Source organism: Pagrus major, chromosome 15, assembly GCF_040436345.1.
Source record: "Pagrus major chromosome 15, Pma_NU_1.0".
NCBI lineage: Eukaryota > Metazoa > Chordata > Actinopteri > Spariformes > Sparidae > Pagrus > Pagrus major.
This window is the reverse complement of record NC_133229.1, coordinates 31,772,418-31,784,516: the sequence shown is the minus strand read 5'-3', so window position 1 is coordinate 31,784,516 and position 12,099 is coordinate 31,772,418. Positions and strand designations below refer to the sequence as shown.

Genomic DNA, 12,099 nt, shown 5'->3' with positions numbered 1-12,099 from the left:
CAGACTCCCTCAACAAATGTAGTGATTTTAAGAGTTGTTGAGTAGCGTAAAACTTTATAACGTAGTGAAACTCTGTCTCTGACAGACTCTGAATCTTTGTCTCCTTCTTGTAAATTCAGCATTAAATGAAAACAGTAAGTTGTGTGTTTCCTTGTAAAAAGTGTCAGTTTGTGGCAGCATGGCTGCACCAGCCTGTCTGCTTCTGTGTCTAAAGTGCTAAAGTCTGACCTGCCAACATTTAGCAGCTGTTTGAACACACTGTTTACACTGATTTCACCATTTACACTCAATTTATGAAAGAAGAAACATTTTATTGATGCTAAACATGTCACATTTTACAGATACACTAAACAGTAACCTGTATAGGCGACTTCTTTGTCACCAGACTCCCTTAACAAATGTGTCAGTTTAGTGAGTTGTTGAGTTGGAGACACTTTATAAACTGTGTGAAACTCTGTCTCTGACTGATTCTGACTTATTTGTTCCTTCTTGTAAATTCAAATGTTCTACATGAACTTCTTTCTGTCTTTGAGTAGAAACATGGCGTCTGTTTGTCCCAGTGATGGACGGGTTTGTTTCATATAGAGCAGGAAGTGACATCACATCACAGGTCACTCGAGGAGCTCTTGTGGTGCTATAACTAAGTGCAGTGTGAAAAGCACTATACACTTCCTGTGACATCACAGGAAGTTTCCTCAAAGAAACAAAACATGATTTTTTTTAACAAAAAGTCTCATTGTTCTGATTTGTTCCTGACACACAGACCAACATCAGTCTTTATGTTGAGATGTTTCAGCTACAACCTCCATCAGCAGGTGAAGCTCAGTGAGGACCGCTCATCACGTGACTCTTCCTCTTTCAGTGTGTTGAGAAGAAGAAATAAAGACAGCAGCGAAATGTCATCAAATGTCATCGACTCAGTTTGACTGTGACATTAACTCGTCACATTAACACACATCTGTCTGACTGCTGCTCTCACACACACACACACACACACACACACACACACACACACACACACACACACACAGCAGTGAGATTTCCTCTGGTTATAGATCATTTCCCTGAACAACACAAACCAGCCGATCAGAACCGGACCAGGACCTGACAGTGAGAAACCTTCAGACTGACTGTTAATGCCTCACTCACACATCAGTTACTGTAACCAGCTGTTCACATCAACATCAAGTTACAACTGATGAGGTCTTTGTTAATAATCAGATGGTCTTCGTTAATAATCAGATGGTCTTTGTTAATAATCAGATGGTCTTTGTTAATAATCAGATGGTCTTTGTTAATAATCAGATGGTCTTTGTTAATAATCAGATGGTCTTCGTTAATAATCAGATGGTCTTTGTTAATAATCAGATGGTCTTTGTTAATAATCAGATGGTCTTTGTTAATAATCAGATGGTCTGGTTCAGGGAGTCTCACTCTGAAGGTAAGGCTGGTCACAGGATCACATTGCAGTCATGTCACTGCAGCCAGCTGAGATCAACTGGACTGATCCAAAATGTTTCACATCATTTACACATGTGAATGTTGATCCAGGTTAAAACACCAGAACTCTCCTTTAACTCAAGAAGAATCATGTCATCGTGCAGTAGACAGATATTTTTCACCTGCAGGATGAGGATTTTGAGTTTTTCCTAGAAATTCAGATCTTTAAACGACCTTCTGGGTTTTCAGCAGTGTTGGGTAACGTTACTTTTAAAAGTAACTCTTTACGTTACAAGATTACTGCCATTAAAAAGTAACTTGTTATGTTTCTGTGTCATCTAGTGAGAAGAGTAACGTGTTCTGTGACTCGTGTCTTATAATCTTCATGGTTTCAATGTTTATACTTCATTTATTTTGTTTTTATCATAGATTTATATTCTTTATACTATATTTTATATATATCTTTATTTACATTTTACTCTTGTGCTTATTATTCTTATGTCATATTTTGTAAACTTTTTAAATCAAATGTTATGTTCTGTCATTATTTTTTATTGCTTGTTTTTATCTTTTATTATTTTGACTTTATTTTCTTGCAGTTGGTGCGTCAGTCTGTTTTCTTCAATCACTTGTGAAGATCTTTCATTTTGATTTGTTTAAAGGGTGCTGTACCAATAAAGTTTGATTGATTGACTAGCGTTAGCTTAATTAGCTAACTACAGCTGATAAACTGTTGAATGAGAAGCTGCTTGTGTTGAGTTCATTGTGAGAGGAGGTGAGAACAGTGATGATGTAGCGTTTCCCTCCTCAGTACAATAACCTGACATGTGCAGTATCACAGTGGACGTCATGGAGCAGCTGAGGGAGGAAACACTCCTGAGACCTGCAGCAGTCCAACAGACAATCACACACTCAGAGTATTTATGATGAAGACCAAACTGGTTCCCTCAACACATCCAACCTGCACCAACATCCAGCCTGAAACTCGCAGTGTTTCCTGCGCGTCATTGTGAAAAGTGATCGGCACAAACACTGAGTGGAAAGTTGGCCGCAGAGCAGAGCTGGCAGCTGGACCGGCTCCATAAAACCACACATGCAGCAGCTTTGAATCAATACAACATTTGCAGACGCATGGATGGACGTTCTGAACACGGACGTCAATACCTGTTTGTTCAACAACACACGGCAGACACACGCAGCCTGAGTGAGCCTGAGGAGGGCAGGAAATGTGCAGCCGGCTGCTGCGTTATCGTCCCGACCGATCACCTGAACGTCCTGCAGCTCTGCACAGTAACTGAATATCAAGTCGACCTTTCAGCTGCAAGCCGCGACGTCTGTGCAGCTGCGAGGTGTCGCTGAGGCCCACAGATAACTCGGGAACACTTCTGACTCCTGCATCCACCAGCTGGGTCTGATACACACATTTATTATGTTCTGGTGCAGCCGAGGGTGAAGTCGAGTGTGTGTGTGTGTGTGTGTGTGTGTGTGTGTGTGTGTGTTTACATGAGCCCCAGACACACAAACAACCACACGAAGCCTCCGAGGAGAAAAGTTGCATTCATGCATTTCATGCTGATGAATCCAAGAGACACAGTGTGCTGTCAGCACATCTCTGTCGACCTCTCTCTCTCTCTCTCTCTCTCTCTGTGTCTGTGTCTCTCTATCATCTCATCTCACCTCATCTCACCTCATCTCATAACTGCAAAAGTAGATTTAGTTAATTTAACTCTACAAACTGTAGAAATCAATAGAGGGTTTGATCAGACTCATTAACCACTTGCAGCCTTTTACTGGCCTGTTATTATTCATGTGACGGGTCAATAGGCGGAGCTGAAAACACATCACAGGCTGAAATCAAGAAATGTAATCTGACTCAGATTATCAATCTGAAATAAACAAGGTTTTAAATGTGAACTGATCAATTGATTTCTTCTCTGTTGCCAAAGTGAATCAGGTCATTCAAGTTTCATCTCATGTGATCAATAAGCAGCCGACGGCCTCTGACCGGATCAGTCAGTACTAACACCGACTGACTGCTCAGCTCAGCGGTATTTAAATGACACAGAAGCTTTTTATTGTGTTGTTTTCCTGTCAGCTGATTTAAATGCTCTTTAACGTTCACATTCTGTTCTACACTGATTATTTTGTTTACCATAAGCATGTAAATACTAAATTGCTCTTGTTTTATAAGGAGTTTGGCTACAAACTGTTATCAAAAGCGATCAGTGAATTAGGTCATCAAGTTTCATGATTTGTGATCAATAAGTAGCCTGCAGCCTCTCAGCTGATGGTCGTCAATGACAACATGTGCCAGTAACACGTCAGCTAATGTATCGCTCGGCCGGTTGCAAAACTGATAAGAACCTGAGAAAAGACGCTGGATCTGTGACGCACCAAACCCCCTGGAAAAAAAGCTGTACTGAATATGTATTTGATTAACAGCCTGTATAAATAATAGAGTATGAAGCTTATACACATTTAAATCAGACTGTTTTGGATTATTATGACCGACTGCTCAATTCAGCATCATTCAAATCACCACACATTAATTTAAGTGTGTTAAAGCCCTTCACTGGATTCATTTCATTACAAGGAGACACATTAGTTCAGTTCTTCGCTGTCAGCTGATTTAAATGGATGCAGATTATAACGACTCTTCTCTCACTGATTTATTAATATCACATTCTGTTCAACACTCACCATCTTTTCCTGTAAGCAGATAAACACTAAATGGTTCATGTTTTCTCTGGAGCTCGGTCACAACCTATTAAGGCGATCAGTAAAATACGTCATCAAGTTTCATGATTTCTGATCAATAAGTAGCCTACAGCCTATGACGTCATGACAGTCAATACTAGCATATGTTAATACTTTATGTGATCTCATGTAAAGCTCGAGCCGGCTGGTAAAATATGATAAGAAGCTGCACTTGGAGAATGTGAGAAAATAACCTGTGTCGCACTGAACTCGTTCGAGTAAAAGGTCTATTTAAGATGAATTTGCTCACTTGAAATTGTCTGTAAACGATACGAAGTGAAATCAGAATGTTTTGATTTCATTACGTCTGAATGCTCAATTCGGCATTATTTAAATTAACATCGACGCTGTTTATAGTTTTTAAAGCCTTAATTGGATTTATGTCATCGCAGCAGTTGCTGTTGTACCTGGTGTGTTTCCATGAAAGAGCTCTGTTGGAAAAACGAGCCAACGAACTCTTCAAAGAGACAAATTCATTCAAGTGTTTCCCGTTAGATGAATTAAATGTGAGCCGAATGTGAGAAACACTTCTCTTGGTGCTCTTTAAGTATTATCTTACGTTCTGCGGTTGATATTGTTTTGCTGATAAGCGTGTGAATATTAAATTGCTCTTTCTTTCTATGGTGGTCGGTTACAAACTACAGACAAACTGAGCAGTTTCCAGACCCGTTTAAACAGAGTAAAGCTGGAACTCACTCACCGTTGGGGCGGCCGAGGCAGGAAGCTGCAGCTCCGCGAGCCGGTACACGTCCACGGCCGAGCCGGTGTCGGTCCAGGCGGAAGCCGCAGACAGCGCCAGCGGGTCCGCGGTGCGCGCGGTGCAGTTGGGAGCGCTGCACGAGACGACGCTCTGCCGCGCGGACCGCTGCACGGAGCTCCTGCCGCTCATCGTCCCCCGCCTCCTCCTCCTCGCTCCTCCTCACGCGCTCTGCAGGAGTAGACACACTCTGACTGACAGGTGGCAGGAGGTGGAGGTGCAGCAGGTGAAGCACAGGTGAGCTGCGTCATTCACATTATCAATACCAAATATAACCAGCTAATAAATGATCAGGTATTGATACAGATGAAACTACTGAGCAGTGTAGTGACATTAACTCCACCTTCAGCTGGGACCTTAGAGGACTCACTGGGGTGTCTCTGACTGATGTACACACCTGTGCTTTGTCACACAGGTGCTCATGGGAAATGTAGTTTTAGCTCTCAAGATCCAAACAGATCCTCACGAACATGTCACAAAAACTGAAGATAATAAAATAATGTAACAGCTCAACATGGTGCAGTTTAAATCTCAGACACAGGAAGCTCCGTCTCAACAGGACACTGAGGTCCACTTCTAAACACAACGGAGTCACTGATCCAAACACAAAGAGACGGGCCATCATCTCCCGGGTCGTTACCGTGTATTATATGTTCATTCATCCTGGGTTTGGTTCTGTAACTACCAGCTGTGTCAGTGTCACCTCGTACTGTTCACACCTCCTTTATATCCATTTACATTTACATTTACATTACATTACATTTACATTTAAATTTAAATTTAGGGCATTTAGCAGACACTTTTGTCCAAAGCGACTTACAATAAGTACATTTGTCACAAGAGAGAAACCACAACATATCACCGTCTATAAAGTAAAAAAGAACAAATAGAAACAGTTTTCAAGCCCTCATCTGAGCAAAGTAGCTGCTATTTATCAAGATACCATAAGTACATAAGTGCTGTGATGTAAGTGCTGAGGGTCAGAACATACAAGTGGATTTTTTTGGGGGGTGGGGGGGGAGTCATGCTATGTGGGTCCAGGTGAAGTCTGAACAAGTGAGTCTTGAGTCTTTTGCGGAAGATGGCGAGTGACTCTGCTGTCCTGACGTTGGTCAGTTTTACTAAGTTGGTTCAGTTTTACTGAGGTTGAGCTTGAGATGATGCGCAGTTGTCCAAGCGGAGATGTCTGCCAGACATTCAGAGATGCGCGTGGCAACATGGGTGTTGGAGGAGGATGGGGGAAAGGAGAGGAACAGCTGGGTGTCGTCAGCATAACAGTGGTAAGAGAATCCATGTGATGTGATTGCAGAGCCCAGTGATCTAGTGTAGAGTGAAAACAGAGGCGGTCCTAGTACTGAGCCTTGAGGGACACCAGTTTCCAGGGAGCAGGGTTTGGACAAGGAGCCATTCCAGGTGACCTGAAAGGTGCGATTTGTCAGGTATAATGTGAACCAGGTTAGAGCAGAGTCAGCGAAGCCAAGTTCAGCCAGAGTGCAGAGGAGGATTTGGTGGTTGACTGTGTCAAACGCAGCAGATAAGTCGAGGAGGATGAGGACGGACGAGTTGGACGAGGCTCTGGCGGCACGGAGCGACTCAGTCACTGTGAGGAGGGCCGTCTCAGTGGAGTCAGCAGTCCTGAAGCCTGACTGATGGAGGTCAAGGAGGTCGTTTTGTGAAAGGTCGGAGGACAGTTGGTTGTAGACGGCACGTTCCAGGGTTTTAGAGAGGAACCAAAGAAGAGATACAGGTCTGTAGTTGCAGATCCGTCCAACACAGCCTCAAAGCTTTGTTGGGTTGAGCCGAACCAGCCACAAACAGACACACAGACACACAGTCAGACAACCACACAGACAGACAGACACACAGACACACAGACAGACACACAGTCAGACACACAGTCAGACACACACACAAGACAGACCGACACACAGACACACAGACACACAGACAGACACACAGACACACAGACAGACAGACAGACACACAGTCAGACACACAGACAGACAGACACACAGTCAGACACACAGACAGACAGACACGCAGTCAGACACACAGACAGACAGACACGCAGTCAGACACACAGACAGACACACAGACACACAGTCAGACAGACACACAGACACACAGTCAGACAGACACACAGACACACAGACACACACACAGACACACAGGCACACAGACAGACAGACAGACACACAGACAGACACACAGTCAGACACACAGACAGACACACAGATACACACACAGACACACAGTCAGACACACAGTCAGACACACAGATACACACACAGACACACAGTCAGACACACAGTCAGACACACAGACAGACACACAGACAGACACACAGACAGACACACAGATACACACACAGACACACAGTCAGACACACAGTCAGACACACAGATACACACACAGACACACAGTCAGACACACAGTCAGACACACAGATACACACACAGACACACAGACACACAGACAGACAGACAGACACACAGTCAGACACACAGACACACAGACAGACAGACAGACACACAGTCAGACACACAGACACACAGACAGACACACAGTCAGACACACAGACAGACACACAGACAGACAGTCAGACACACACACAGACACACACACAGACAGACACACACACAGACCGACAGACAGGACCATCATCGTACCTCTCACTTAGATTTATAGAGTTACATTCACTACATTACTTCTGTAACTTCAGCTGCAGATGTTCCTATGTTAGGTGTATGATTTAAGTTACGTTAGGTGTATGATTTAAGTTACGTTAGGTGTATAACTTAAGTTACGTTAGGTGTATAACTTAAGTTACGTTAGGTGTATAACTTAAGTTACGTTAGGTGTATAACTTAAGTTACGTTAGGTGTATGATTTAAGTTACGTTAGGTGTATGATTTAAGTTACGTTAGGTGTATGACTTAAGTTACGTTAGGTGTATAACTTAAGTTACGTTAGGTGTATAACTTAAGTTACGTTAGGTGTATAACTTAAGTTACGTTAGGTGTATGATTTAAGTTACGTTAGGTGTATGATTTAAGTTACGTTAGGTGTATGATTTAAGTTACGTTAGGTGTATGATTTAAGTTACGTTAGGTGTATGATTTAAGTTACGTTAGGTGTATGATTTAAGTTACGTTAGGTGTATGATTTAAGTTACGTTAGGTGTATAACTTAAGTTACGTTAGGTGTATAACTTAAGTTACGTTAGGTGTATAACTTAAGTTGTCATGTAGTGATGAAGGTTCACTGAGCTGCTTATTTAAAATAAGTCACAGCTGACAGGAACAGAATCCTGTTTGTTTGAGTTGACAAATGTAAAAACACAAAGTGTCGCTGCACACGTCCTCCACATGTCCTTCATGTTGGTGTGGATGTTAAACAGTAGGAGTGTCTGACGGACATGAAGCCGGTGCCGGAGGAGGAGGTTCTGATGATACCTGACCGGTGAGGTCATTAAACACATGGTCTTCTTCGTGTTCTCTGGTTGTCTCGCTTCAACTATTTGCGGCGCCTGGCTGGTTCTGTCAACATTAGTTCTGGTGATTGGTTGACTGATCTCCGGGCCGAGTGTTAGTGTGTTGAATTATCGTCTATCCCAGTGAAGCACGCTGAGGCTGTGGGTGAAGCTCTCAGAGTACAGGCCCGGTTACACTCTGAAGTCTTTAACCCAACAGTCACACGGATAGAAGTCTGAGCCACTGAACCAGAACCAGGTTTATTCTCACCTTAAATGTTGAATCCAAAAATGAGCCTAAAAATGAAAATGGGTTCACATCCAGCCGTCTCACATGATCCAAATTCAGCTGTGACGGTACCACAGTGAACGAACCCGTTACATGTGTGTCTCTGAAATATCAGGCGACTGGTCGTGTTGTGACTCTGCTTTAAAATATCAGAAGCATTAACTCATTATATTATTATTCATTATATTTCTTTATTTACACTGACTCTGGGTCCGAATGTCTCATTATCTCCTGACAAACATCTGTCATGTCTTTAAAATGTGAATATAAAAAGAAACACATTGTTTCACTGACGTGTGATTTTAATAAACTCTTCAGCAGAGGAGGAGGAAGTGTGAAAATAATACGACTTGTTTCTCTCAGAATTAACGAAAATAAATCAGAATTCTGATCCTCCTCTGAACACGTTTTATTATTATTATTATTATTGTTATTATTATTGTTATCTGCTCGTCTGAATCTTTTATTCACAGTAACACAAAGATTTTAACTCTTCATCCTGATCTGAACTCTGACAGAGCAATATACATCAGGATCATATCTATAGATCTATAGATCTATAGATATAGATCTATAGATCTATAGATCCATGACATGATAGTCGTCTGTACCTGAAGGAGTCTTGCGAAGACAAAAAGTAGAAATCCAGGACCAGGACCAGGACCAGAGCCACAGTCAGGTCCAATGAAGCCAGGAGCCGCCAAGCTGTGGTGACCCTCAGAGGGCTGATGGGCAGTTCAGCTCCCTGACAGAAACATCCAGGTACCCTCACCTGACTGTCGAGGCTTCAGTGACCAGCTGGTGATCAACTCCTGCAGCCTGAAACTGATTGATTAACTTATTGATCGTCAGAGTCTGAAACATGTGATCGGACTGCAGAGAGCAGGTCAGAGGAAAGAGCTGATGAACCCAGGTAGACATGTTTATAAGGGAGAGGACCACACACACACACACAGACACACACACACACACACAGATGTGGGTCTTCAGGTCGGCGCTCTGATGAAAGTCATTACGTTGATTATCTGCTGACCTGCTGCTGTGACTGAAATCACATCAGGAAATTACGATGAACACTGTGTGTGTGTGTGTGTGTGTGTGTGTGTGTGTGTGTGCGCGTGCGTGTGTGTGTCTGTGTGTCTTATCACTTTAATGGACAGATCAGGCTGAAATCCCTGACAATGTGTTTGGACACTCAGCTCTGTAGAGACTTCACTGAGCCTCACAGCAGCATCTGAGTACTTTTACTCAGGATACCAACCGGCTGTAAACCTGGTGTGTGTGTGTGTGTGTGTGTGTGTGTGTGTGTGTGTGTGATGTTTCCTCCATGATGTCAGGTGGAGGTGTGACGGAGTGTTTGAGGTTCTGCAGGACGACACATGTTGAGCTCTAATTTGCAGCGAGCGGCAGATGTTTCTCTGCAGGAGCCTCGAAACGTCTCCAGAACCTCCTACACTCCTCCAACTACACACACACACACACACACACACACACACACACACATTCAGGGGCTGCAGCCTTTGCAGGACGCATTTGAAGACGAATTACGTCACAACGCCGTGCAAAGGCCGTCCCAATTCGAAGGCTCCTTCAAACGCAGCCTCTTTTCCCTCTTTTTGGAGGACGCGCCGCTGCTATCCCTAGCAGCCTCCCATATCCCAAGATCCTTTGCGCGCCGCTGCTCAGTCCCGAAAACGAAGAAAGAAAGAAAGAAAGAAAATGGCGACATCAAGTGGCACAGACATGACATTTAAATGTAGGAATTGGGTTTGAACATCCAACTCCAGATATGTCAAACTTCAGGGGACCTTAAAACCTCCAACGTTTTTCAGTCAAACTCTACTCGTATTTTCTCTTTCGCGGGCCTGGGCGGCAGAAATCGTGACGTAAGGGTAAGGGGCGGGAACATCTGGTGGCGCAACCAGGAAATACTCCGAAGGCGAGACCGTCCCATTTAACAACGGTGGACGCGGCCTCCGAAGGTCTTGCCTTCAGAGGCCACGTCCTTTGAAGGATGCAGCCCCTGAATTGGGACACAGCTACACACTCACACTCACACACTCACTCACTCACACTCACACACTCACACACTCACACTCACTCACTCACACTCACACACTCACACTCACTCACTCACTCACTCACACTCACACACTCACACTCACACTCACACTCACACACTCACACACTCACACTCACACACTCACACTCACTCACTCACTCACTCACACTCACACACTCACACTCACACACTCACACTCACTAACTCACACTCACACACACTCACACTCACACACTCACTCACTCACACTCACACACTCACACTCACACACTCACACTCACTAACTCACACTCACACACTCACACTCACACACTCACACTCACACTCACACACTCACTCACTCACACTCACACACTCACACTCACACTCACACACTCACTAACTCACACTCACACACACTCACACTCACACACTCACTCACTCACACTCACACACTCACACTCACTAACTCACACTCACACACTCACACTCACACACTCACACTCACACACTCACTCACTCACACTCACACACTCACACTCACACACTCACACTCACTAACTCACACTCACACACTCACTCACTCACACTCACACACTCACACTCACACACTCACACTCACACACTCACACTCACTAACTCACACTCACACACTCACACTCACACACTCACTCACTCACACTCACACACTCACACTCACACACTCACACTCACTAACTCACACTCACACACACTCACACTCACACACTCACACTCACTCACTCACTCACTCACACTCACACACTCACACTCACACACTCACACTCACTAACTCACACTCACACACACTCACTCACTCACACACTCACTCACTCACACACACACTCACACTTTTATTACGAACGGATTGTAGATTTCTGGAACTGAACTGAACTGGACTGGACTTGATGAACTGAACTGGACTGGACTTGATGAACTGAACTGAACTGGACTGGACTTGATGAACTGAACTGGACTGGACTGGACTTGATGAACTGAACTGAACTGGACTGGACTTGATGAACTGAACTGGACTGGACTGGACTGGATGAACTGAACTGGACTGGACTTGATGAACTGAACTGAACTGAACTGGACTGGACTGGACTTGATGAACTGAACTGGACTGGACTGGACTTGATGAACTGAACTGAACTGGACTGGACTTGATGAACTGAACTGGACTGGACTGGACTGGATGAACTGAACTGGACTGGACTTGATGAACTGAACTGAACTGGACTGGACTGGACTTGATGAACTGAACTGAACTGGACTTGATGAACTGAACTGGACTGGACTGGACTGACTGGACTGGACTTGAT

The 12,099-nt window shown here is 44.0% G+C and overlaps 1 protein-coding gene across 1 annotated transcript in view; it reads right to left on the bottom strand.

Moving 5' to 3' along the window:
• Positions 1 to 4,999, bottom strand: part of LOC141009856 (melanopsin-A-like) — a 46,006-nt gene extending 41,007 nt beyond the window's left edge. Inside the window, exon 1 of the mRNA XM_073482584.1 lies at positions 4,898 to 4,999. The gene's annotated coding sequence lies outside the window, so the exon portion shown is untranslated. The remainder of the gene's footprint in view (positions 1 to 4,897) is intronic.
• Positions 5,000 to 12,099: the final 7,100 nt, after the last annotated feature.